Below are 27,199 nucleotides of genomic sequence, written 5' to 3' on the forward strand. Positions count from 1 at the left end.
GAGATGAGAGAAGATATTTCTCAGAATCCAAGAATGGACAGAACATCAAGGAAAAGACATATATCAGAAGCACTCATGCAACAGAGTAGTCACAAATATGTCAAACATCATCCCTGAATTGTACCTCAGAGTTTGTATAGTTTAACACCTTAATTTAACAGATGAGACAGCTAAAACACAGAGGTTAAGGGGGTTGCTCAAAATCAAACAGCCAGTTAGTACCTTGGTCTGATGATTCTTAGTCCAGTACTCTTTCCACCAGAGCATGCTTTCTCTGGGGGTCAGGTCAGTGAACCTGTTAATAAAGCAGCCTTGGGAAAAAATGATAAATGTTTCCCAGCAATTCAACTGGCATGCCTTTGTTTGTTTTCCTCCTTGTAGATAGCTGTGAAACACCTAATTGTGACTAAAACTTTGTGGTTCCTGTGCACAACAGACAGCTATATGGATTGTAGTCTGTTTACTATAGCCAACTTGGTGGGGCAAGTAAACAAAAAAGAAAGTAAGAGCAAAACACTGAGCATTTAATTTTGGCAGGGAAAGGGGTAGGGATTGCAAAGGGGTGGTATGCATTTATTCCAACCACATCTATATGAAACCAAGAAGCTGAGTTGCTTCCACTTCAGTACTTTAGAAGCCTAGGAATGAGTTCTGAGTTGAACAGGGCAAAGTGTGATTTCAGAAGCCTTAAAATACTGTTCATGCCGCATACTAAGTTACTCAAAACAAATTCAAGATGTTTGCTTCTGTGAAATTATTTCACAGCTCCCTGCTTCCTTTCCCTTATTTAGCACACTTTCATTTCCAAGAAAGTCTGCTTAGAAACTCTTTTTTTCCCACCCTTCCTTAAAGCTCTCTGGTTCTTCAGGTCCTTGCCATTATCTGATTGCTTATCCTAGAGGTACCATGACATAATTTTGTCATCTCTTTTCCCCCCTAATATTGGATGTTTTTTTTTCTTAAGCCATCAAGGTCTAGAGCTTTGAGCTTTTCTCACCCTCTTTGTCACAATGATTCACTCACAGATTTCCCAAGAAAGAGCTGCCAAATTCACTAAGGAAAGGATGATATGATGCAAACACAGCTTCTGCCATCCAGACAGATCTGCATTCCGAAGTCCCAGCTCAGAGTCACTAATCAAGGACTTGCTTCTGAAAACTTAGAGATGGACAGTGGTCAGAAGGTACATGCAGATGTCAATATAACATGGATACACATGAGCTCAAACTGTCCTAGGAACCAGAACGTTTACACACACACACACACACACACACACACACACACAAACACACACTGGTAATTCAGGAAGGAGATGAGCTAAACCTGAGATTAATAGCTTTTAATCAATCAATGAGGATTTCTTGATAAATACCATATGCTTGGAAAATACCAAGAAAAGGAGAAAATATGGTTTGTCTCCAAGGACCTTAAGTTCTGTATGAGGAGACAAAAAATTACCAGGCATGAACTAATCAGATATTTGGCAGTTAGACTTTGAGGTGTACTGAAGAAGTACCATAAGAAGCATACAAAGTAAAGAGATCAGTGTGTTCTGAAGCAATAGTCAAAAGGCTTCATGGAGTAAGAGGGGCTTGAGCTGGGTCTTGAGGGATAGTTAGGACTTGGATGGATGGAAAAGAGGGTACACCAAGCTAGAAGAACTTTAGGCACGTGAGCAGGACCAGGAAGATGAAGAATAGAGGAGATCATCCAGAATAAGGCTGAGAATTAATATTCGTGAGTAGTGGGACATAAGAGTGTATCATAGAGATGGGATAAGTATTTTAAAAGTCAAGCAGAAGAGTTGGTATTTAATGTTTCAGGAAATAGAGAGCTACTCCAAGTTCTTACACAGAGATATGAGTTGATCTAGCTGTAATGTCCAATAGGGTTATATGGAAGAAAGGAAGCTTGTTAGGAGACTATGGCATTAATGCAGATATGAGGTGAAGGCAACTAGCTTTCAGGAAAAAGGCAGGCATGATTATGAAAGTTTAATAGTTTTTTTAAAAGATTACTTATTTATTTGAAAGAGAGAGAGAGCACAAGTAGGGGGGAGGGGCAGAGGGAGAAGAAGAAGCAGGTTTCCTGCTGAGGGCTCAATCCCAAGACCCTGTGATCATGACCTGAGCCAAAAGCAGAGGCTTAACCAACTGAGCCACCCAGGCACCTCAAAAGTTTAATAGTTTTAATCAGAGATACCTAGAGTAAAAAATATTAAAGCTAGGAAAAAATTAGAAATCATCTAATCAAGCTTCTTCACTTTATATAGGAGGAAATTGAAGCTGAGAAAATGTAAGCGATTTTTCTAAGGTTACCTAATCAAGTAGTTAGTGACAAAGCAGGGACTAAAACCTAGGACTTTTGACACCTTAACAAGTGCATTTTATAAAACATTAAGCTGTGGAATATGAAATGAGAGCAAGATATCCATGTTGGATTCCCTGTAGGGAGCAATAGATATGGTACAGACATTCAAGTGAATGAATACTTAAGATTTTATTAGAAGGGAAGGTAACTGGACCCACAGTCATAGATGAGCTCTGAGATAAGAACAAAGATACCCAGATTAAAGGGTGAGTGAAAGAAGAGTACTTTCAAAAAAAACTAGGGGATAATCAAGTGGAAGTCACATCACGGTAACCAAGAAAAAGGAGACTTTTGAAAATAAAGGATGGAAAACACACTTTTGACCTAGATGGAATAGCAGGAATTGGATTTACTCTCCTTACTGAAACAACTAAAACAATTGGACAAAGCATATGAAACAACAGTTCTCAAAATATTAGATATTAGGTAATGAAATGTAGCAATCCCTGAGAGACTGATAACAAACAAAGGGAGCTCTATGATTGCCCCCAGATTAATGCCTTTGGAGTGTTTCTACAGTACAAAATGCAGGAACCCAGGAAAACATGGTAGTCTCTTTGATTTGAAGAGACAGAGCTGTAGATCTGGGGACACCAAGGAAACTTGGGTTTTCAGGACAGAATACCAAAAAGGAGAGATCTACATGAAAAGAGAATCATGCTGATCTGAAGAGCGTCTCTTCAAGTATTCAGCTGAGTCCTGATTAACATATGTGTGTCCTGTACCATCTGAAGTGATTAAACATGAGGGTACTCAATGCTCACATAGGCTGGGAATAGCGCCTGTTCCCACTAGTCAGACTGCAAAAACTCAATATTCACAGATCAATGGGTAGAGTACACTGAAGAGTCTTACCTCAAAAATAAAAATAATTCATCCTAGACTAAGCACTGCCACAATCACACCTAGCAAATCTTCAAAACAAACCCAGAGGGATTATTATGTTTTGAAGTACATGTCCCAGAAAAAGAGCTCAAGAATATTTATAGGACTACAAAAATATCCAGCACCCAGCAAAGTAAAATTTATAATATCTGTCTTCCAAACAAAAATTACCAGGCATGCAAAGAAGCAGTTAAATATAACCCTTAATGAAGAGGGGGGGGAATCAATTAATCAAAATTATCACAGAACAGGGGTGCCTGGGTGGCTCAGATGGTTAAGCATCTGCCTTCAGCTCGGGTCATGATCCCAGGGTCCTGGGATCGAGCCCCGCGTCCGGCTCCTGGCTCAGCAGGGAGCCTGCTTCTACCTCTGCCTCTCCCCCTGCTCGTGCTCTCTCTCTCTCTATCTCTGTATCCCTGTGTCTCGAGTGAATAAATAAAATCTTTAAAAAAAAAATTATCATAGAAGAATACAGATAACAAAATTAATACACAAGGACATTTAAAGTTAACATAATTTTATTCCATATGTTCAAGAAACTAGAAGAAAAATGGAACACATTAAGAAGAGATCTAAAAAGTAAGAAAGACGGGCGCCTGAGTGGCTTAGTCATTAAGCATCTGCCTTTGGCTCAGGTCATAATCCCAGGATCCTGGGGTCGAGCCCCGCATCGGGCACTCTGCTCAGCGGGAAGCCTGCTTCTCCCTCTCCCACTCCCCCTGCTTGTGCTCTCTCTCTCGCCGTCTCTCTCTGTCAAATAAATAAATAATATCTTTAAAAAAAAATAAAAGAAAAATAAGAAAGAAAAAAATGAAGTTCTAGATATGAAAACTACAATGGCTAAGAAAAAAACACTGGATAGGATTAATGGCAGAGTAGACATTACAAAGGACAAGATTAGTGAACTTGAATACAATACAATAGAAATAATGAAAGATGAAACATAAAGATTTTATCTTTTTATTTGACAGAGAGAGAGGGAACACAAGCAGGGGGAGTGGGAGAGGGAGAAGCTGGCTTCCTGCCGAGCAGGGAGCCTGATGTGGGGCTCACCTGAGCGGAAGGCAGATGCCTAACGACTAAGCCACCCAGGCGCCCCAAAGATGAAATGTAAATAGAAAAAAAATACTGGAAAAAATAGGACATCAGAGACAGCTGTGGGACAACTTCAAATATTCCGATATAAGTAAGTGTAATTGGGGTCCTTGAAGGAGAAGAGAAAGGGGATGAACAGAAAATATATTTGAAGAAGTATTGGCCAAAATTTTTCCAAATTTGATGAAAACTATAAATTCACAGCCCTAAGAAGTTCAAAACCCGTAAAAACAATAAGTATGAAGACAACTATAGTAAGGCATATCAGAATTAATCTGCTTAAAACAAATGATAAAGATAAAATTTTGCAAGCAGAAAAATAAGGAACATATCACCTACAGAAGAACAAAGATGAGAATGACAGCAAATATCTCCTCAAGAGAACAACAAAAGAAGAACACAGTGAAGTAAAATGTTTTTAGTATTAGGAAAAAAACCTGTCAAACTAAACTACTTTATCCAAAGACAATATCCTTTAAAAACAAAGGAGAAATTGAAACTTTTTCAAATACGCAAAAACTGAAATAATTAATATCCAACAGATCCATACCACAAGAAATGCAAGTTTGTCTTTGTGCAGGAGAAAATGATACTAGATGGAAATATAAATTTACACAAATTAATGAAGAGCTCCAGGAATAGAAACAATATGAATAAATACAAAGACTTTTCCTTATAATTTAAATTTAAAAGAACTGTTTGAAGTAAAAAATAAAAACATGTGTTTTGGAGTTTATAACACATGTAAAAGTAAAATGTATGACAAAAATAGCACAAAGATTGAGAAGGAAAAAATAAAAGGATACTGTTGTAAGATTTCTATATATACTATGTGTGAAGCAGTATAACAGCACTTGAAGTTACTTACCAGTGTCACTGTAAACAACACAACAAAGGGCTATAGCTAATAACACAGAAGGATATAAAACAGAATCATAAAAATTATCCAATTCATTGAAGGCAGAAAAAGTGGAAAACAGATGGAGAAAATAGAAAATAAATAGATAACAGATTAAAACTCAAACATATTAATAATCACATTAGATGTTAATGGTCTAAACACTCAGACTAAAAAGCACAGAATATCAGATATGATTTTAAAAGGCAAAATCCAAATATATGTTGCCTACAATGAACCAACTTTAAGTATAAAGACACAAAATAAAAATAAAAGTATGGGAATAGATAGAATATGTAACACGAATCAAAAGAAAGCTGGAGTGTCTATATCAGACAGTATATTTCAGTGCAAAGAATATAATCTGGGATAAAGAGTATAATTTAATGATGATAAAGGGTCAATACATTAATAAGACATAAGAATCCTAAATGTTTATGCCTCCAGTAACAGAGCTTCAGAAAACAAAGAAAAAACTGATAGCCGTTCAGATAGAACAAAACAAATCCACAGTTATATCCAGAGGTTTCAACACCCTTTCATCAATAATTGATAGAAAAAGTAGACAGAAAATCAGTAAGGATATAGAAGATTATACTATTAACCAACTTTGCTAAATTAGCATTTAGAGACCCAACAACAGAATACACATTCTTTCTGAGTGTTCATGGAATATTTACCAAAATAGACTATATTCTGGCCCATAAGGCAAGCATCAAACATTTTAAAGGATTGAAGCCATACGAAGTATGCCCTATGACCATAATGGAATTAAACTGAAAACAAATAACAGAAATATCTCTGGGAATCTGCAAATATTTGGAAACTAAATTTAAAAATTCTTCTTTTTTTTTTAAAAAAAGATTTATTTATTTTAGAGAGAGAGAGAATGCATAAGCAGGGAGAAGGGGAGAGGGAGAGAGAATCTCCAGCAGACTCCCTGCTGAGCACAGAGCCCAGTGTGGGGCTTGATCTCACAACCCTGAGATCATGACCTGAACCAAAACCAAGAGTCAGACATTTAACCAACTGAGTCACCCAGACACACCTAAATTTAAAAATTCTAAAAAAAATTATGGGTCAAAGAAAAAATAAAAATAGAAAATATTTTGAGCTGAATGAAAATGAAGACACACTATTAAAATTCAGGGATGCAGCTAAAGTAGTACCTAGAAAAAATTTATAGCATTAAAATGCTTATATTAAAAAAGAAGAAAGGAATCAAATCAATAACCTCAGCTTATACCGTGTGATTTCACTTACATGTGGAATCTAAAAAACAAAACAAATGAATAAACAAACAAAAAGCAGAATCAGACCTACAAATACAGAGAACAAACTAATGGTTGCCAGAGGGGAGGGAGGTGGGAGAAGGGAAAATGGGTAAAGGGGAGTGGGAGAAACAGACTTCTAGTTATGGAATAAATACGTCAGGGGAATAAAAGTTACATCATAGGGAATATAGTCAATGATATGATCACAGCATTGCATAGAGACAGTTGCTCACTACAGTTCTGGTGAGCATAGTATAACATATAGAGTTGTTGAATCACTCTGTGTTGTACACCTGAAACTAATGTAACATTGTGTGTCAACTATACTCAGATAATACATACATACATACAAACTAGAAAAAGAGCAAATGCAACCTAAAGCATAAAGAAAGGAGATAATAGAGACCAGAGCAGAAATCAATTAAATAGAAAACAGGAAAGACAATATTTATAAAGCCAAAAGCTGGTTCACTGTAAATTAAATAAAATTGATAAACCTTTAGCCAGACACTTGAAAATTTTAGATAAAATGAGAAAGGGAGGGAGGGAGAGAGGTAGGAAGGGAGGGAGGGAGTGAGCGAGAGAGAGAGAACACATATCAGGAATGAGAGATGACATCACTAAAGATTCTATAGATATTAAAAAAATAATAAGGGAATATAATAAACAATTTAAGCCAAGAAATTCAACAACTTAGATGAAATGGGCAAATTCCTTGAAAGACGCAAACTGTTAAGGTTCAATCAAGAAGACATAGAAAATCTGAATAGCCCTACATCATTTAAAGAAATTATAAAATCTTCACTCAAAGAAATCTCCTGGTCCAAATGGCTTCAGTGGGGAATTCTGCCAAATATTTAAAGAAGAAATAATACCTATTTTACAAAAACTTTTCTAGAAATGTTAAGAAGAATCATTGTCTAATTAAAAACAAAGGCATTGCAAGAAAAAAATACAGACAATACTCTCGTGAACATAGATGCAAAAGATTCTTAAAATTTTAGCAAATCTGATACAACAATATATAAAAGGGACAATACAATGTGACAAAAGAGGTTTGTCACAGGAATAATAGATTGGTGTAATATTCCAAAAGCAAACTATGTAATTCATCATCCTATCAAATTAAAAAGAGCAAAACTACATGACCATCTCAATAGATACATAAAAAGCATTTGATAAAATCCTTACTCCTAATAAAAAGTTCTAAGCAAACTAGGAATTGAAGGAAATTTCCTCAATCTAAAAAAGAGCATCTACAATAAAACTATAGCTAACATCATACTTTGGCAAAAGACTAAATGATTTCCCCCTAAGATTACCTTAACAACATAAAGATGTCCACTCTCACCACTCCTATTCAGCATCATGTCGGAAGACCTAGAAGTGCAATGCGGGTGTGTGTGTGTTTTGGGGGAGGGGGGGAATGAATGTAAACTACCTGGATTAGAAAGAAAGAAAGAAATCTGTTCCTATTAGCAGACAATATGATTTCCCATGTAAAAAAAAAAATCCTAAGGAATCTATAAAAACCTACTATAAATAAGTGAATTTAGCAAAGTTATAGGACAAAATTCAGACTTAAGTATAAACTTCAGACTTAAGTATAAACTTCCCCAAATACGTGCAAGATTTGTATGCTGAAAACTATAGAACACTGACAAAGGAATGCAATGCAGACTCAAATAAGTGGAGACATATTCTAGTGTTTTCAAGGATTGGAAGACTCAATAATTTTAAGATGTCAGTTCTTCCCTAACTGATCTATAAATTCAACTTGGTTTGGATCAAACTTTGTTTTTATACCCCTCCCACCCCCACCTCTCCACCATGACTACCATAAGTGGTAGCTTGTATGAATGGCCAAATTAGAATTAGACAAAATTAAATTACTCCATTGCAAAAAATTATGTTATATGGAAAGGCACACAAACTACAACTGCCAAAACATTTTGAAAAAGAATAAAGTAGAAGGAATCAGTCTATTCAATTGCAAGACTTACTATCTAGCTATAATAATCAGGACTGTTGGGTATTGGTAGAGGAATAGACACATCGATCAAATGGACACAACAGAGCATCCAGAAATAGATCTACAATATATGGTCAATCAATTTAGACAAAAATTCAAAGGCAAATTAATGGAGAATGGATGGTCTTTTCAACAAACGTTGCTGAAACTATTGAATTCAAGTCATACAAAATATGATTGCAAAACAAACAAAAAACCTTTTATCATAACTTGAACCTTATACAATGACCAATTTAAATGGATCAGAGACTTAAATGTAAAATCTAAAACTATAAAAACTTCTAGATTTAAAAAAATGAAAAGTTACAGACTGAGAAAAAAATATTTGCAAAATACATCCCTGCATATCTGGCAAAGGACTTGTTTCCAGAATAAATAAAAACTGTCAAAACTCAATAATAAGAAAACAATCTAATAAAAAAGGGGGGGCAAAAGATTTGAATGGCTACTTTACCAAAGGAGATATATGAACGGCAAATAAGCACATGAAATGATAATCACATCATTAGACATTAAGGAAATGCAAATTAAGCCTGTAATGAGATACTACTATGTGTATTAGAATATCTAAAATAAAAAATACTGACAAGTGCTGACAAAGATGCAGAGAAACTAGAACTCTCATACAATGATCGTGGGAATGTACTGTTTCAGCCACACCGAAATAGTTTGGATATTTCTTATAAAGTTTATCATATCCTACCATATGACCCAGCGATCTCACTTCAAAGTATTCATGCAAGTGACATGAAAATGTATGTCTATATAAAAAGCCCATATAAAAATATTTAGAGTAGGGGCGCCTGGGTGGCTTAGTCGTTAAGCGTCTGCCTTTGGCTCAGGTCATGGTCCCAGGGTCCTGGGATGGAGCCCTGCATTGGGCTCCCTGCTCCATGGAGAGCCGGCTTCTCCCTCTCCCACTCCCCTGCTTGTGTTCCCTCTCTCGCTGTGTCTCTCTGTCAAATAAATAAATAAAATCTTTAAAAATATATTTAGAGTAGTTTTATTAATAATCATCCAAAACTGGAAATAATCCAAACTTCTTTCAGTGACTATCTGGATAAAAGAACTGTGGTTCATCCATACAATGGAATACTAGTATGGGATAAAAAGCAAAAACTATCCACACATGGATGAATCTCGGATCCATTGCACTTCATGAAAGAAGTCAGGTTCAAATGACTACATATTATATGATTCCATTTATATGACGTTCTAAAAAAGGCAAATATACAGGGACCAAGAACAGATCAATAATTGCCAGAGGTTGGGCTTCAGTGAGGAGTTTAGTACAAAGACGAGCACGAGGAACTCTATTCCAACTGAGCAAAATTTACTGTATGTAAATTAAAAGCTAGAATAAAAATAAACATCTCTCTACTAAAAAAATCAGTCACATTAACAATGTGTATAAAGGAAAATATCTTATAATCAAATCAAAAATGCATTAAAAGTGTTTGATAAAAGTCAGTATCTCAGAAACAAAAAGAATTGCTAGAAAACTAAGTAAAATGAAATGTTCTTATTCTGATTAAAATATATGCAAATTTGATTAAAATATATGCAAAACATGTATAGCAAGCATCATACTGAATGGTTACATGTTATAGCTTTCCTTCTGAGATTCAAAATAAGACAAAGATGCTTGCTATTATTACCTCTATTAAACATTGTATTTGGATGTCCTATCCAGTGCAATTAGGCAAGGAAAAGATATAAAAAGCAGAAGAATTGAAAAGGAATACATAAAAATGTCATTATTCATGAACTACATGACTGTGTATGTAGAAAATAGAAAAAACAGCTCTAAAGAAACTATTAAAATTAATAAGTGAATTTGGCAAGGCTGATAGATACAAAGTCAATATACAAAAGTGCAATGCACTTATTTAAACCAGCAACAAATATCTGTAAAATAAAAAAAAAAATTTTACATAACATCTTAGATCAGTTTCCCTGATCAGCTTTGGTGAGTGGGACTTCATTCTGTTTTGGCACATGCTTCCATCTCTGCCACCTTGGATATTCTACTTATGTTCTCATGTGCTAGCACTGGACTTGTCAATGATAGAGGTTAGACAATGTAAACTGGTCAAATAATCCTGTTGACCTGGTTGTTAGTGCCTCTTCCATGGCAGATGATTCTGATGGGCTTTAACATGTGATTTAAAGATCTTCATACCTAGGTGTCCTATCCTATAGGTCTATCCCCACTCCCTAAATCTATCACATGCCTCCTTCCCAGACCTTCTTGTTCCTGATCTTTCGATCTTTCACTGTCATAAGTTCTTAAATATTCTCAACTTAGACCACTTATTTTTCCACACAAATTAAATGACCAAGTGTATTCCCTAAAGATCTGCCCATTGGGAGAATTTCCCCTCAAAGCTCTCTTTCAGACAGAATGTATGACTCCATGTGTTTAGGCTCAGTGCCTTTCTGAGTAGGGCTGTAGTGTACCAGAAGTCCATTTTTGATTTTGCATCTACATAGTGAACTGACATGATTGTGAACCAGGTTTGGTCTTTTTCCTCATCCATAAGCCAGTCATAAGAGATACCCCTGCACGACCACCATCACCTATGTGGCCATAAGTGTGAACTAAGAGAAAGGTACAAATACAGTAGTGATGGATGACATGAAAATCTGGTCCATCTACTCATGCAGCTTTCTTGTGTCCTTTGGCCTAGCTTATGACCGATCCCAAATATACCACTTCCCTCTTAGAGTAAACTGCTGCTAGATCCACTAAATCTTATAACTCAGTCCACAATCTCTTACAGCCCAACTCATGATGGACAGTTCTGGCCACATAGCCACTTGTTCCATGGTGAGGCACTCTCCTATGGCTTATAACATATCAGGGACTGGTTTTGAAATGGTACGTAACTTTCTATTGAAAGTGGCTTGGATTTCCTTCAGAACACATTGGTCTATACTGTGATGTTCCTATTGAAACTTATGATAAATTCCACATGGCATCTTTTTTTTATCCCCAATACCTTGAATACCATAGTGTTTGCTGAGTCATATGACCCAAGCAACAGGGCTACTTAGATGGCAGCCTGGACCTGCTATAGAGCCTTTTCCTGTTTTGAGCCCTACTCACAGCTGGCAGACTTTCATGTCATTAGGTAATATATTGAAATAATATTCCCAAATGTGGAATATGCTACCTCCAGCACTCCTACCAAGTATTGTTCTCTCTTTAGTGATGAGAGGTATGATTATTTATCCTTTGCTTTGAAGGGGTTATTCCAGAATACCCCAGATCAATACTAAAATTTTTAATAATGTCATGAGCTTCTGAATCTTTATAGGCTGTATCGCCTACCTTGTGATGCTCACATTTCTTACTAATGCCTTCAATTACTTATTTTTCATCTTGTCTGGTTCACATGATGTCATTGATATAATGCACCAATGTATGCTATGTAGAATGTTTCAAAAATTAAGTATTCTTGGTGCTATTTAAAGAGAATAGTTGAATTAACAGTGCTGGTGGCAAGAATATATATGTAGTCTCTTATGTGTTCCAAGTAAATGCAAACTGCTTCTGATCCTTCTTCTTGATAGGGATGGAAAAGAACTCATCTACCAGATCAATGATCATTTACCAAGTATATGGGGACTTGTTAATCAGCTCTAGCAAAGATAAAAATTCTGTTGCAGCAGCTGCTATCGAGGTTTATTTGCTTGAATCCAGTCATCCTGCACTAAATGTGTGGTTTTTCTAAGAACCAGACTGGTAAATTAAATGGAGATAGGATGGGGACCACTAGCCTTAAGATCTTTAAGGAGGGCACTAATCAATGCCATTTTACTTAGGTTGTAATATTACTTTTTTATTTACAATCTTAGCCTGGTGTTTGGTGGAGAGGAGTTCGAGAGGCTTCCACTGGGCCTTCCCCTATTATGATAGCTCATTCCCTATAGGCCTGATAACCGGAGCAGGGTTCTGACAACTATTCATTCCAATTAGACATTTGAAGACTTGGGAAATAACTATGGGTTTGGACTATGGATTCCCTGTAAATTGATTTTGGGTTAGGACTCCATTTATCCCATACTTCCCCATTCAGAAGGGGCAGTCAGTGATGATAATTCCAGTCCTTGAATATTAATGTCAACTCAGACTCAACAGTTCTTGAAATATTTGGGTATTCTCTTTTCCCCAGCGTATAGTTATCTGAGTAAATGACCATAGGTAACTTTAGGGCAGGGTTTCTCAACCTTATACTATTGAGATTTGGGGCTGGATAATTCTTTGTCATGCATCAGGTCCTGTGCATCATAAGATGTTTGGCAGCATTTTTGGCTTCTACTCACTAGATGACAGTAGTATCCTCCAAAACACAACAATCAAAAATGTCTCCAAGCATTACTAAATATACCTTGGAGGGCAAAAGTCACTCCTAGTTGAGTCAATGCTGTAGGAAAAGACTGAGGAAAAACATACTGTATACATTTGCTGTGGTGTTGCAAGTATTTGAGGCCTAAAAACTGATATACATCCAGTCTTGAAATTGGGCAAGGTATTGTGACTTTTTATTGGTGTAATTGTGCTTAGCCTCCTGATTGTCCATCTTTAATTTCTCTTGATTATATAAGTCTGAGGTTAGCAAATTTTTTATTCAAATATTTTACTTGCAAGTCATCTTGTCCCTGTCACAACTACACAGTTCTGTTACTGTAGTGTGAAAGCAACCATAGATAATATGAAAATAAATAGGCATGGCTGTATTCCAATAAAAACTTTATTTATAAAAAACAGACTATTAGTCCAGGGGTTATAGTTTACCGATTTGTGGTATAGATTGGGAAATATCTTTTCTTTTTGGCTACCAGTTTGTCTTGCCTCTAGGGATACAGTGTATTATTAACCATTATTTGTTTCTGATGGTAAAGCACCATCAGCTGACTCCCATTATTTCAGGATTATCCCCTCCCTCTGGCTATCAGCGACCTTAGTTTTGTAATAGCATTTTCAGCCATCATCCCCAGCCCAGAGACAGCCCCTCTTAAACTTTTCAACAATGCTAGTCCACCTCCTCACCAGCACATTCCTTATTGCTTTGAGTGCCTCCGAGTCCTCTCACAGAACGTAATCAGTGAGTTTCCCAGCCTTATGTAGAATACCCACTCTAACATATTCACTTCTCTGAGCCTTCTGATCTCTTCTTTCACTGTCTCCTATGACAGGCCTGGTATGTCTACTTCACTTAGCGTAACCCATCATTTTCTCTAAGTTTGTAAGAGCCATCCTGGCAGCTTCCTAGCACTGGTTCTCAAGGTCCTTTTCAGGGTGGTAAAACCTGGATCAATGGGGAATGCTTCCATATCAATATACTGTCTTTTATTCAATCTTCTCTTTCCCCTTCCCCTCTACCTTCATCCAACACCTTCATGAGTCAGTCCCACACATAACTTTCCTGGCCCCTCTTTGCCAGGTCCTGTATTTGTTTTGGGATATAGTCGCTTTTCTTCCTTAGCAGCTTCAATTTATGTTGTGACTTGGCGCTAGTTTCTGGCCTTGTTAGCACAAGAGATAGGAGTAGACTATGAAGGAATCACATGTTGCTTTGTAAGGCAGAGTCCTCTGCATCATCTTCAAGTAAAGGAGGAATGCTAGTCTTTAACAGGGAGAAGTAGACCACTTCCACAGGACTAAAGGTCTCAAGGGAAACTGGTGTTCCCAGGATTTTTAGTTATATGACCCTGTTGTCCTCACTGCAAGTCCTAGGACTCCTACATAATTAGGCATCCAAATTTGACATAGATTTTCTGTGGCTGAGAAATCAACCTTCTCTGGAGCACTGCTACTCATATGGGTAAGTCCTGAGTCTGATCCTCAGGTTTTCCTTTCCTCTGCAGGAGGTAAGAGTGTTTTTATATGCTGCCAAATATACCAAATATACCCTTAAACTGAACACTTTATGTTCAGTTGGTGGTTAATCACCCTCAGCCATTCATTGTCTTTCTTCAATGCATTGATGGCATTCAAGAAGAGCTATGTGATTCCATTTTCTTTATAATTAGTATTTCTCTCAGAACTCTGGAAAGCTTGAAATTATACCCACCAGTAACCAATGCATTCTCTTCAACTAGTATCCCATCCTTGTTCACCACATATGAAAGTTTTAACTATTTCACCACTAGAGCATGGCCAGGAGTTCTACCTAGTACCAGTGATGGGGTTCTAACTGCCAGATGCCCAGTGGGTGATTCAGATCTAAAATTCTATTTTTAGTCTGCATCCTCTGACCACCTCTGATACCAATCGGCTTGGATAATAGACTCTGAAACAAAGATTTGTATTTTGTAAGATTATTAGAGAGTACCTTTAGGATCAACACTTGTGGGGAAATGGAAGAAGTAGAATTATGCAAAGGAAGGAGTTGAAGTGCAATGCAATAGCAACACAACCTCATTCAAAACCAAGGGACTCTTGCAGTGCCTGGGTGGCTCAGTCGGTTGGGCGTCTGCCTTCGGCTCAAGTCATGATCTCAGGATCGAGCCCCGCATCAGGCTCCCTGCTTCAGCCCCTCCTGCTGCTCATGCTCTCTCTTGCTATCTCTCTCTCAAATAAATAATAAAATTTTTAGAAAAAAAAAAGCCAAGGGATTCTCTGAAATTGGAATGGCACTTCACAGTTGTCTACCCTTGAGTATCATTGACAGAATTACTTAAAAACAGGGGTGCCTGGGTGGCTCAGTCATTAAGCATCTGCCTTCGGCTCGGGTCATGGTCCCAGGGTCCTGGGATCGAGCCCCGCATCGGACTCCCTGCTTGGTGGGAAGCCTGCTTCTCCCTCTCCCACTCCCCCTGCTTGTCCCTCTCTTGCTGTGTCTCTCTCTGTCAAATAAATAAATAAAATCTTAAAAAAAAAAAAAGAATTACTTAAAAACAAAACAAAAATAAAACAAAATGAAAAATAAGCTGCTAAGCTAAATTTGAATTTTGGATAAAGAGGAGATAATTTTTAGTATAAGTATGTTTAAACATTAATACAAGAATTCTTGTTTATCTGAAATTTAAACTTAACTGGGTGTCTGGTATTTTATCTGGCAATCCTACTGTTGTGGCAAGAGAACAAGGCCTTTTAACCACTTTCCTGTATCAACCAGTCACTGGGAGGAGGATGAGACTTATGGCGAGGGATTTCTTTTCAGCTGAGGGGAATTCTTGGGAAAAGACTCAGCCAAAAGCCTTCAATCCCCAAGGCTCCTGGCAGCGTTAGACTGGAATGTTCCTTAGTCCTGAAGGAGAAGATAATGGGTAGTACACCACAGTTTCCACTTCACCTAGGAATAAATCTAGCAGAAAATATGAAAGGTGTCTATACAGAAAACTTCAGAAAAATTTGGAGATAAAATCCAAACGACTTAAATAAATAGAGATATATACCATGTTTGTGGATTGGAAGGCTCATTCTGTAAAAATGTCAGTCATTCCCAAATTAATCTATAAATCAATGAAAATTGCAGCGATATTTTTGTAGAAAAAATGACAAGCTAATTCTAAAATGTATATAGAAGTACAAAGAATCAAGAACAACCAAGAAAATCTTAGAGAAGAACAAAACTGGATGACTTACTAACCTGATTTCAAAATTTACTATACAACAATACTAATGAAGGCAGTGTGGTATTGACATAAAGATTGACAAACAGGTTAACAGAAGAAGTTTCCAGGTGCTTGTAAAGAAGATTGGAGGCAGGCCAGGAGATTGAAAGAGCTTCCATGCGTTGGTGGTGCACTATGTGATTAGCTGCTCCTTGACAGATAGGTTAAGAGTCTCAGTTGCTCCCCAGCATCCTTCTCTCCTACGAAGTGAGGGTTAAGCTGTTGTTGTGGGGCAACAAAACCCTTCTTCCTAAGGTCCAGGCAAAAATCCATTGCTTCTGGGACAGGAGTAAAAGAAATCATTTGCCTCAGGGGGAGGAGTAGAAAACCCTCTTACCCTCAAGACACAAGTGTAGTAACATTGTTTGTAATAGCCCCAAACTGGAAACAACTCTAATGTCCATCAGCAGTAGAAATGATGAATAAATTAGGTTACATTCATGCAGTAGAATATTATATGGCAATGGAAATAAATGGATACTGCCACACTAAACAATATGGATGAATCTCTCGAAAATAACATTGAATAAAAGAAACCAAGCACACTAAAATATATGCTGTATAATTCAAATTAAAGAAAGTCAAAAAACAGACAAATCTATGCTGTTAGAAGTCAGGACAGTATTTACCTGTAGAGAAGAAGAATGACATAGTGATTAGAAAGCTCAAGGGGCCTTCTGTAGTGATGGAAATGCTTTCAGTTTTTGATTGCTTACATGAGTCTATTTGCAATAATTATTAAAGATGTACATTTATTATTTGCATAGTTTTTGTATGTATTTCATGCATCAACAAAAACTATTTATAAAAATAATAAACATATTAGTTATATATGTAACTCCTACACTTAGAGGCACCTTGTCTATGGACTTGAAATTAGACAAAACTGGAGAAGAAAAAACTCATAAAATTTACAAGTGTGCATATTATGTTTTTTCCCACAGGCTGTGAATTAGGATCTAAATATTTAATGCTAAATTTCAATTTCTAACATAGATGGTTTCAAAGTGCCTTTAAATGGTGTGACAGATGAATAGAGAGATGGACATTTGAGAATTATTGTACATAGATAGGTCAATAATTTCATTTCATGGTTGAAAACAATTTGACAGAAATAGCACATATCTCAGAGGGAGAAATTAACCCTAATGAAACGACAGTGATATTCTAAGGTTCAAGTTATTATGTACTAGATTACACATTTGGGGAACATTTTGTCTTACTCCTATATATAAGTAGATGTTATGCTTTTAAGATTTCAGTTTAATGTACTTTGTGGAAATTAACAGCAAGAAGATACTATATTTGGCTAATAGTAAATACAGAACTTGCAAAGGGCATTTCATACCAAGTTACTCTCTTTATATTACTCTCACTAGGCCCTTTGTCCAGAATATCGCATTCTTTAACAACAGTCAGAGGATGGACTACATCATAGTAATTCAAGATGGGCGAGAGGTATGCCTTTCTTTTGTAGAGCAGGAAAAGGACTTCGAAAGAAGACGTTCAAAGGAGAACTAGCATGACAGTCCAATTACAGATCTGTTTTTTAAAGATTTATTTATTTATTTATTTATTGGAGAGAGAGAGAGTAGGGAGGAGGGGGCAGAGGGAGAGGCAGAGAATCTTAAGCAGACTTCCTGCTGAGTGCCAACACGGGGCTCAATCTCAGGACCCTGAGATCACAACCTGAGCCAAAGCCAAGAGTTGAATGTTTAACCAACTGAGCCACCCAGGTGCCCCAACAGATCTATTTTTTAAAATACACTTATAAAGATTGAGAATCTGGCCATTGATTTTCTTAAAACTGTGTCTGGGTGTCCTCTAGAAAGTCTTCAAGCACCTGCAAAGTGCATACATGCTGTTATAAGACTGTTATCTTAGCATGTGTGCTTTTGCACCAAGAGCTTTGCTGTGTGAATTATCATTGTCACCAGAGCCATAAAACTTGGAAATCAAGATTCATTTACTCTGATTATGATGTGAAATGTCCGTAAACAGTTTCAAGGAAATTAGGACCAATTCTAGGAGCAGTCCTATCTGAGAGGCAGAGCAGGGAACATGGTGACCTTGGAGCAATGCCTCAGCCAACTCTTTACTGATTCTCCTTTTCCTGTTCCTCCTTTACAGATCAATGCTCCCATCTTTGAGGCTGTGTGCAGAGTTAAGAGGAGCAAGGTGTCCTCAAAAGCAAGAGAAAAGTATTTTAAAATGATGATAAATACTATACAACAACATCGGGAGTGACTCTTCTACCTAAAATAATATCTACTATAGAGACTTTCAGTGTGCAAACAACAAACCGAAGATATGTGGAGCAAGGCAAAGGCTTGCTCTTCTCAGAATTCTGGACAATGTTGCCTTCCCTTCCCTTGCATAAAGCAAACCAACAGGTGGCAGCTTGCATTTCAAACTGCTTTTCAAAATATTTGCATATGAATTATACCAAGAAAAAAATCTCTTCACCCCAGTAAGAATGGATTCTTATTCAGCTAGGATTAATGATCATTATATTAGCCTGGAGGAAATGATAAATATTTATAACCAAGTAACCTCTTGAGGTTTAAATATCACACAGAAAATATAGCTATTGTTGCCATGAGAGGAATGCACAATAGGACATGGGCTAGAGAGTTAAGGTTCTAAAGGCCCAAACCCCTTTCTTAGCTGCTGCAATGCTCACTCCACAAAAAGCAGGCAGGTAGAATTAGTCCTTGGTCAAATTATAAAGGTCTATTATTACTGGATCCAGATACTGTTTTTTTTTTTCCCTCTATCTCTACATCCTTTCTTGATAATCTCATCCAGTTTCATGGGTTTTATATCTTCATCCCACACCCCTCTCCAAACTTGATTATACAACCAATTGCCTTCCTGACATCTTTACTTGGCTGTCTCATATGCATCTCAAATTTACTAGGACCAAAACTAAACCTCAACCCATGTACACTGTTCCTCATCACAGTTGGCAACTCCATACTTCTCATTGCTCAGGTTCAAAACTTTGGAGTCATCCTGTCCTCTCTTCTCTTACAGCCACATCCAATTCATTAAGAAACATGTTGGCTTTACCTTCAAAATATACCCAGAATCCACCCATTTCTTACCACATGCATTGCAGCCGTGCTGGTTTTGACCACCATTATTACTTGCTTCTGATTGTTGCAATAGACTTCTAGGTGGTCTTCCAGCTTTTAGCCAGACGGATTATATTAAAGCGTAAGTCAGCGTCTTAGTCTATTTGGGCTGCTATGACAGAAATACCATAGACTAAAAACAGGAATTTATTTCTCACAGTTCTGGAGCCTTAGAAGTCCAAGATGAAGGGTCCAGCAGACTCAGTGTCTGGTGAAAGCCACTTCCTGGTTCATAGACAGTTGACTTTCTGTGTGTCCTAACATGGTAGAAGGGGTTAGGGAGCTTTCTGGGGCTTCTTTAATAAGGGCACTGATCTCATTCATGAGGGTTCCGTTCTCATGACCCAAGCATTTCCCAAAGACCTCACCTCCTAATACCATCAAATTGGGGATTAGGTTTCTACAAATGAATTTTCTTGTGAGGGTAGGGGACACAAAAGTCAGGCTATAGACGTCAGATTTGAAAAATCCCTAAGTACTTTGGACAGTGTTGCCACATAGTGGGCACTCAGTAAATATTTACTAATAAAAAGTAGATTTGTCTTTCTCCTTTTTACCTTCCAAGGAACTCAGGAGTTCCTCTTTGTTGCCCAAAATGCAAGGACCTCATTTATTCATTCAACAAGAATTTATTTATTGAATGTCTACTATGTGCTGTGAAGGCCTGATGTAAGTACTCCATTGCCTACATGGCTGTGGAAGACTCTGAATGGGAGCTCCATAGCCTTACACAGATGGCCTGAGTTTCATTACCTTTCTATGAGGAAGCCCCTGAATAGTCCAGGCCTGACAGTGGGAGACCCACCTTCAGGAAGGGTGTCTCTTAATACAGAATAGGAGAACAGCACCTGCTATCACAACTGAAGATATACCCTAAAGCCAAAAGCTTGTGAAATATCTTGGCCTAGAGTAGATACTCTGTGGGGGCTCTGCCAGTGGTTCCATACATGGGCCCTAAAGCTGCACGAACAGGTCTTCTGGTACCAAGGACAATTCCAGGAGATACACAGTTTAGGCAGGAGCTGCCATAGCCCCATCATTTCTTTCTTGTTCCTTTGCCCTAAAGTGCAAGTGGGTACACTCAATGTTCTACAAAAAGAACACAGGGAAGAGATACTCTGGGTCTCTAAAAGATTAGAATAAGTTTGCAGGTACACTCTAAGTGCCATGTGCACATATACTCTAAATACTTGCAGCACACGATTCACCCCAAAACTCTTGAAAATTGGCTTAGGTTATTGAGACCACATTCACCAATGTCTGGTTATTAACAGTCCAATAATTCTAGTGATGCCTCATTTATCCAGCTTGTCCACAAAAGAGACTCTTCCAGGTCACTAAAGCTGATCCCTTAAAGTGTCAAAATGCGTATAACCAGTCTAGCTTGTAAACTCATAAACTTTGAAGGGACCTCTGAGTTTAATCCAAGTCCTTTATGCTGTCTAGCCCAGGGTTTCACAACTTTGGCACTATTGACTTTTTGAACTAAATGACTCTTTGTTGAGGGGAAAGGGTTCTCCTGTGCATTGTAGGATCTTTAGAAGTATCTCTAGCCTCTACCCACTAAATGCCAGTAACACCCCTTCCCTGGATTAACAATTGAAATATGTCCAGACATTGCCGAATGTACCCTGGGTAAGATACACAGTCTCCCTTATTGAGAACCAATGATCTAGTCCAAATTCCTCATTTTACAAATGAGGAGACTGAATTTGATTTAAAAGCTAGTGTGTGGCCAAGTAGGGACTACTAAATGGAATGGCACAGCCACCATCTACCCTGTTGTACATGCTAGGAAATTGGGCATTATCCTTGATTCCTCTCTCTCTCATCAGACATTCACAATGTCCTATCAATGCCATTTCTAAATCTCTATCAAATCCATCTTCTCTCCATTGATATGGCCACTGTCTTAAACCAGGCTTTCATTTTCTTTCACCTGCATCACTAAAACAGCCCCCCAACTCTACTCCCTGTCTTTAGTCTTGCTTCCTCCAATCTACTACCCACACTGTAGCTAAAGAAAACAGTTAAAATTTTTTAAATTGATTCATGTACAGTAACTTAAAACTCTTCAGAGGCTTCCCATTGTCTTCATGAAAAATGTCAAACATCTAAACCTGTTATCTGTCACTCACATATCTTTCCCTCCCCCACTGAACTACTTGTATTTCCACAAATATGTTCCTTCTACATGGAACTATTCACCCTCACTTATTTTTGTCTGGCTAACTTATTGACTTAGACATCATATCCTCCAGGAAGCCTTCCTTGAATGCTCATATCCAGTATCGCTGCTGTGTGGTCTTTTAGCACCCTGTTAATCCCCTTCTCACCCTGCATGTTAACCACTTGTTCCTTTGTTTCTTCCACTAGAATGTAATCTCCAAGGTGGCATGGGCTATGTATCGTTCACCATTCCATCCCCAGTGTCTGGCACATAGCAGAGTGCTCAATTCATATTTCACAAGTGAAAGAATCAATGGAAGAGATGAGATTTTTGAGTTTCAGTGTTTTTTTTTTTATTACAACATTCTTTAAAATTACACATAGAGGGCTGTGCTTAAAGAGAAGACATCTAATATAATTTAGGGTTTTTTTTTTTCTTCCTAATGAGTCATTAAGCATCGTGTGGTGCTTTCATATAATGATGCCTTTAGGGACTTTGAGGACAATCGTTATTATTTGCCATGGCACTCAAAGGTCCCAAACAGCTGAAGTTTTCCATTCTTGGGTCTTTTTAGTTATCAGTCTCCACTCCTGTGTCATTTCTTGAAGTTATCAGCATGACTGACACTAACAGCCTAGCAATAGGAATGGGGGAGTTCTCTGCTTTGTTCCTTTTCTATTTTGCTGTTCCTAATCTACTATAGCCAGAAAAGAAATGGCCGATTATACTAGAGCTGTATACAAAATAAAACTCTACTGGTATAAGGTGAGGATGAAGGGTTTTCTTCCTGTATAAAAGATATGAACATTAGGACATGTAGTAGCTATTTTGACTATTAGTAGTCCTTTGCACAGCTTCCTTGCTTCTCAACTTTCCTCCAGGAAGGACAACTTGCCTGAAATGCAACCACCCAGTCATCTCCATTACCCCCATAGCTGGGAGCCCATAAACTGTATATTGGAGTCAGAATGGGCCTCTCAGGATTCCATTTCAGGGTTGGTCAAAGCTGCCTCAGACCAGATCTCCAGCCCTACTGTTTGGCACTCTGGGTCTTCAACTAAGGAAGAAAGAGTTGTCATTTTTATTCTGTCCCTATCAAACACACAGAGAAAAAAATATATATTATTTGTGAACACTACAAATGCAAACACATTTGAAGTTTGCACAAGTTTATGGATTGTGAATACAAAATAAAGGGGAGGAGGGAGGGCTGCCTTCAAAAGAAGAACTTGGCAGGCAGGGGTGCATGAAGAATGTGTGTCAGACAGCCTGGGAAGGCAGCCTAGCATATTGGTGAAATAATTCCCTGAATAAAAAGATACTTAACTCTGGAGAGCAGAACAGTTATCCGGATGGAGAAGCTTAGTTACATGAGCACACATCCTGCCATAAACTCCAAAATCACACCTCATCTTTCCCTAGAGGCAGCTGCTAAGTGGGGAGGGGTGTGTGGTGTGTTTAGACTTTGTGAGAAGTCACTTACCAATGCGTACACCTGAGTGTGTCATCTGTGTAGCATATGTCAGGTTTGCATATGATGATGATGATGGTGGTGATGGTGATTATACTAATTATTATTACCTTACCTTTTTTGAATATTCTACTTTTCAGAGCACTGTCACATCCATTATCACCTCTTTTTCAAGAGGAAACCAAGACACAGAAAAAAATAAATGACTTACTCAAGATCCCACAACCAGGGCAGAACAGAGATGAACTAAAACTCAGGTCTGCTGATGTTCATGTACTTTCTACTAATTACACTGCCTCCACTGTCATAACATATTGGTATTTTCTAATGGCTGAACCAGAGAAGCCTCTCTCTTTCTCTCCTTGGGGAAGTTGAAAATGCCTTTGGGTTACTGCAAGCCACAGATCAAGCAGAATCTAAGTTTCCAGGAGGCCATCAGAAGTGAAAGAAAGAAGGAAGGTCTTCAAGTCAGTAGGTGCTCTGCACTAGAGGAGATAGAAGCTTCCTGAACAACCGGAGGAGCTTAGCCAGGAGTGCCGGCTGGGATCAGGAGACATCTAGCTTGAATAATCAGGGAAGGAGGACCTTAACTTGGGTTCAGGGGCAGCCATGACTGAGAGGGCAGAGGAAGACCCTTTCCCAAGTTGGATAAAGCTGGGCTTATGGCCTATGTGGTTGTAGTTTGTACCTTTCTAATACCCTTACACTTAGGCAGGTAGCATGGGGTTACAGAAAGAGCACAGAAGTGAAAGGCAGACTATCTAGGCTAAAAATCTTGAGAATTCAAGTCAGAAGGACATTAGAGGTCAAATAGTCCTATTAGTGGTTCAGACAGATCTCTAACATCAACATTAAACTCCCTGGATAACTCTTTCTACCTTGAGCCAGGTGACCTTCCCAGGGAGTCTACAAACTTCTTATGAAGTAAGTTGAACAGGCACCAAAAAGTATTTCACATTGGTGATTTGACAGTCTTAATCTATGAGGACTAAACCCCTACATAGCTGAGTGTCTCCTAGCCAGAGGAATGACAATCAGCAAAATAAGTTGGGAGTATCTAACCCTGGTATGGTAGCTTAAAAGTATTTTAAGTTGTTTGTAGTAATTTAAAGGTATTTTGCTCTAAGAAGCCTTCCCCAACCCTACCTAAGACTGGATTAGGCATCTCCTCCATGCTCCTTTACACAATGACCTACTCGTTATCTTATTTCCTATACATGGTTTGTAATTACAGGTAATCTCTACCAGACTGTAAGCTCTGTAAGGGGCTCTGTCATTGCTATACCCATACCTAGCACAGTGTGTGACATACAATAAGTATGCACTAAATACTTTTTGAATTGAATTAATATTAGCAATAATTTGACCTCAGAAAATGCATCATTTCATAAAGCATTCATGGCAGTATGATACTAGTCCATACCAGTAAATAATCCAGACTTTGTTTAACCTAATTCATTCTCTTTTCCCCATCTGCTGGCCATTTGATTATATTTCTTCTTGCTCTTATCTGTCTTTTTATATCAGTTTCTGCTCCGGTCCCATAGCAGCTCAGAGATGCCCCTGTTATTCTTCCTGCTCTCCCCAGCTATGATCCATGCTTTGGAACTGTTCTTTATTCTTTGTACTCCCACCAGCATCACCCCCTCTTCAAAAAAGATCCATTTTCCCCAGATCTCAGTGAGATATTGTAATGGAATGCAGTTCAAAGTTATAGTCATGCCAAGATGCTGATGCCCAACCCAACAATTGCTTTAAGTCTTAGGACTTCCAAAATTATTATTTATCAACAGCCCATTTCTGAAGCCCCAGTGCTTTAAAGCCAGAGAAATAAATCCGTCATATTGGAATTTCAGTTGGGCTTCATATTTGTGAATGGGTCCTAGTGGGGAATAGTGGGTGTGTTGGGGAGGGGGTGCCCGCCAGACCACACAATGGCCTAAGCAATAGCTTACATGGTTTCACTATGATTGCAGTCTTGTGTTGGGGAAACCAGGGAAGGCAAAATCCAAGTCAATCACATTTACTTCTTTGGAAAGAAACTGGAACCTCTGCCAAAATTAACTCTGCAACTATTAGATAAAGTAGATTGCTATTACTCATGTTCTTCCTGTTCCCATTCAATTCAACAAATCCTACTGAATGCCTGCCTATGATGCGCATTGTACTGAGGGAATTGACACTAGTGTTTCTAAACCAAAAATTATTCATCCTTCTATAATGATTAAAGCAAAGCCCCTTAATAATCAGAAATGATTTTGTTCCCCCTCCCTCCTCACCCATCTCCCCCCAAAATATTCTCCATTAGTGCCTCTGGCTCCCCAACTAACTGCATTTCACTGTGTTCACCTCCTGTATGTCCTGCTTATGGATCAGTCCTCAAATTGCTGAAAAATTTGTGCTTAATATGGAGAATGCATCATATTTATGTCAATGGTGCTGAAGGTTAATGGTGCTTCAGATAATGAGCTTTTATTTTTAAAAAAGACAACAGCAAAAATAGGAGCATCTGAAATTAAAGGGCACTTCACAAAGTACAATCGAACAGGAGCAGGTGTCTATTTTTGCAGTGAAACTGATTCAACTTTGGTCTCTTTTTATCTATGGAATGGTTACACTTAAGATGTAAATATCAGAAGCTTGTTACTGATTGGTCCGACTCCAGCATAAGTGTGTGTGTAGGGCTCCCTGAATCTATGGGCAGTTGGCAAACTGCTATGGACTCCTAGAGATGACACCAACAATAAGCAGGGAGTTTATATCACAGGTGACCCCATCATTTCTTAATGCACTTCCCTCTTGCCCTTGATTTAAAAGCAGTTGTACTCTTGGGACTAATTTCAATGCAGATAGCACCTTGCCCTGGAGACCCTCCAAGCATTTAATAGGGAGAAATGATGATGCATTTCTTGGTTTCCCTGCAGATAGGAAGGGCCACAAAACCTTGCGGAGCTGATCTATTTCCAAGTCATGCTTTCTGGCATCGAGTGGGCCTTTGCTGCCAACTGCAAACTTCTTACTGTTTTCACTGACTCCCAAGTCCTGTCACAAAGTCTGTTTCAGAGCTGATCTCTCCTTAAGTCTCAAACTCACTTCTGTCCCACCTCCCCCCTTCCCTGAACAGATTAGTTTGTCTCCTCCTTCAGAAGAGAATAAGGGGAACTGAAGTTTGAGATAAAAGAAGGGAGAAAAAGTAGGTTTCAGAGTACAGTTTGCAATCTTAGGAGAGATCTAATTCAGACCTTGGAATGGTATTTGTACATGTTAGAGACAAGGAATCCAAGATGTGATAGGATAACTAACTATCCTGGTTTCCCCGGGACTAAGGAGGTTTCCTATGACTTGGACTTACAGCTTTAGAATCAGGATAGTCCCAGGAAAACCAGGATGGTTGGTTACCCCAGATGTAGGTAAGGGGCTGAGAGAGTCTACTGGGGAGGGCACTGTAAAAGTAAACCTTCTTTGTGTAGACCTTTAAGCCATGTGTATTATAGTAAAGCTTTTCCAAAACTTTCTTTATCGGAAGCTTCACCTGTCCATCTCTATGATCTCATTTCTTGCCATGCTGCCCTTTGCTCATTCTGATCCTGCTACACTGATCTTTCCGCTTTTCAAACACTCCAAACTGAGTCCATGCTGGGGCTGTTCTCTGTACTTGGGAACACTATTCTCTTTACCTGGAGCTTTTTCCTTCTCATCTTTCAGGTCTTAACTCAAATTTCAAATCATCAAAGAGAACTTCCCTAAGCATTCACTATAAAATGCCCCCTCTCTCTGCCTAGTCTCTTGCATATTATCCTCTCTTTTTTTCATAGTGCTTAACACTATCACAAATGATTTTATCAATCTGTTCACTTGTTTATTATGTGTCTCTAAATGAAATGTGTCACTAAATGAAAACTCCATGATGGCAAGAACCATGCCTTTTTTGTTCACTGCTCTACCACCAGCACCCAGAAGAGTAGCAAGAGCTCATTCTATCTGTTGAGTGAATAAACAAATACAGGTGCTCATGCACTGCAAGATGTACATCATGGATGGAGACGTTACAGAAATACTAGCTAAGAGATAGCTTTAGTTTCACGGTCGTATCTGAGTAACTTCTTCGAGGGACATTTATACAAAAGGGATCTGAATATGTATGTGTCTTGCAAATATTCTCTGGATCTTTGGCAGTAGACAATGAGGATAAAAAAGGAATCTATAGTTACTTGGGAGTGGCATACATTATTGATAGAGGT

The 27,199-nt window shown here is 38.2% G+C and overlaps 1 protein-coding gene across 1 annotated transcript in view; it reads right to left on the reverse strand.

The window, feature by feature from the left end:
- RTL4 (retrotransposon Gag like 4) overlaps positions 1 to 27,199 on the reverse strand; it is a 353,764-nt gene that overhangs the window by 74,375 nt on the left and 252,190 nt on the right. The window lies entirely within an intron of this gene.

Source organism: Phoca vitulina, unplaced genomic scaffold, assembly GCF_004348235.1.
Source record: "Phoca vitulina isolate PV1807 unplaced genomic scaffold, GSC_HSeal_1.0 scaffold69, whole genome shotgun sequence".
NCBI classification, from domain to species: domain Eukaryota; kingdom Metazoa; phylum Chordata; class Mammalia; order Carnivora; family Phocidae; genus Phoca; species Phoca vitulina.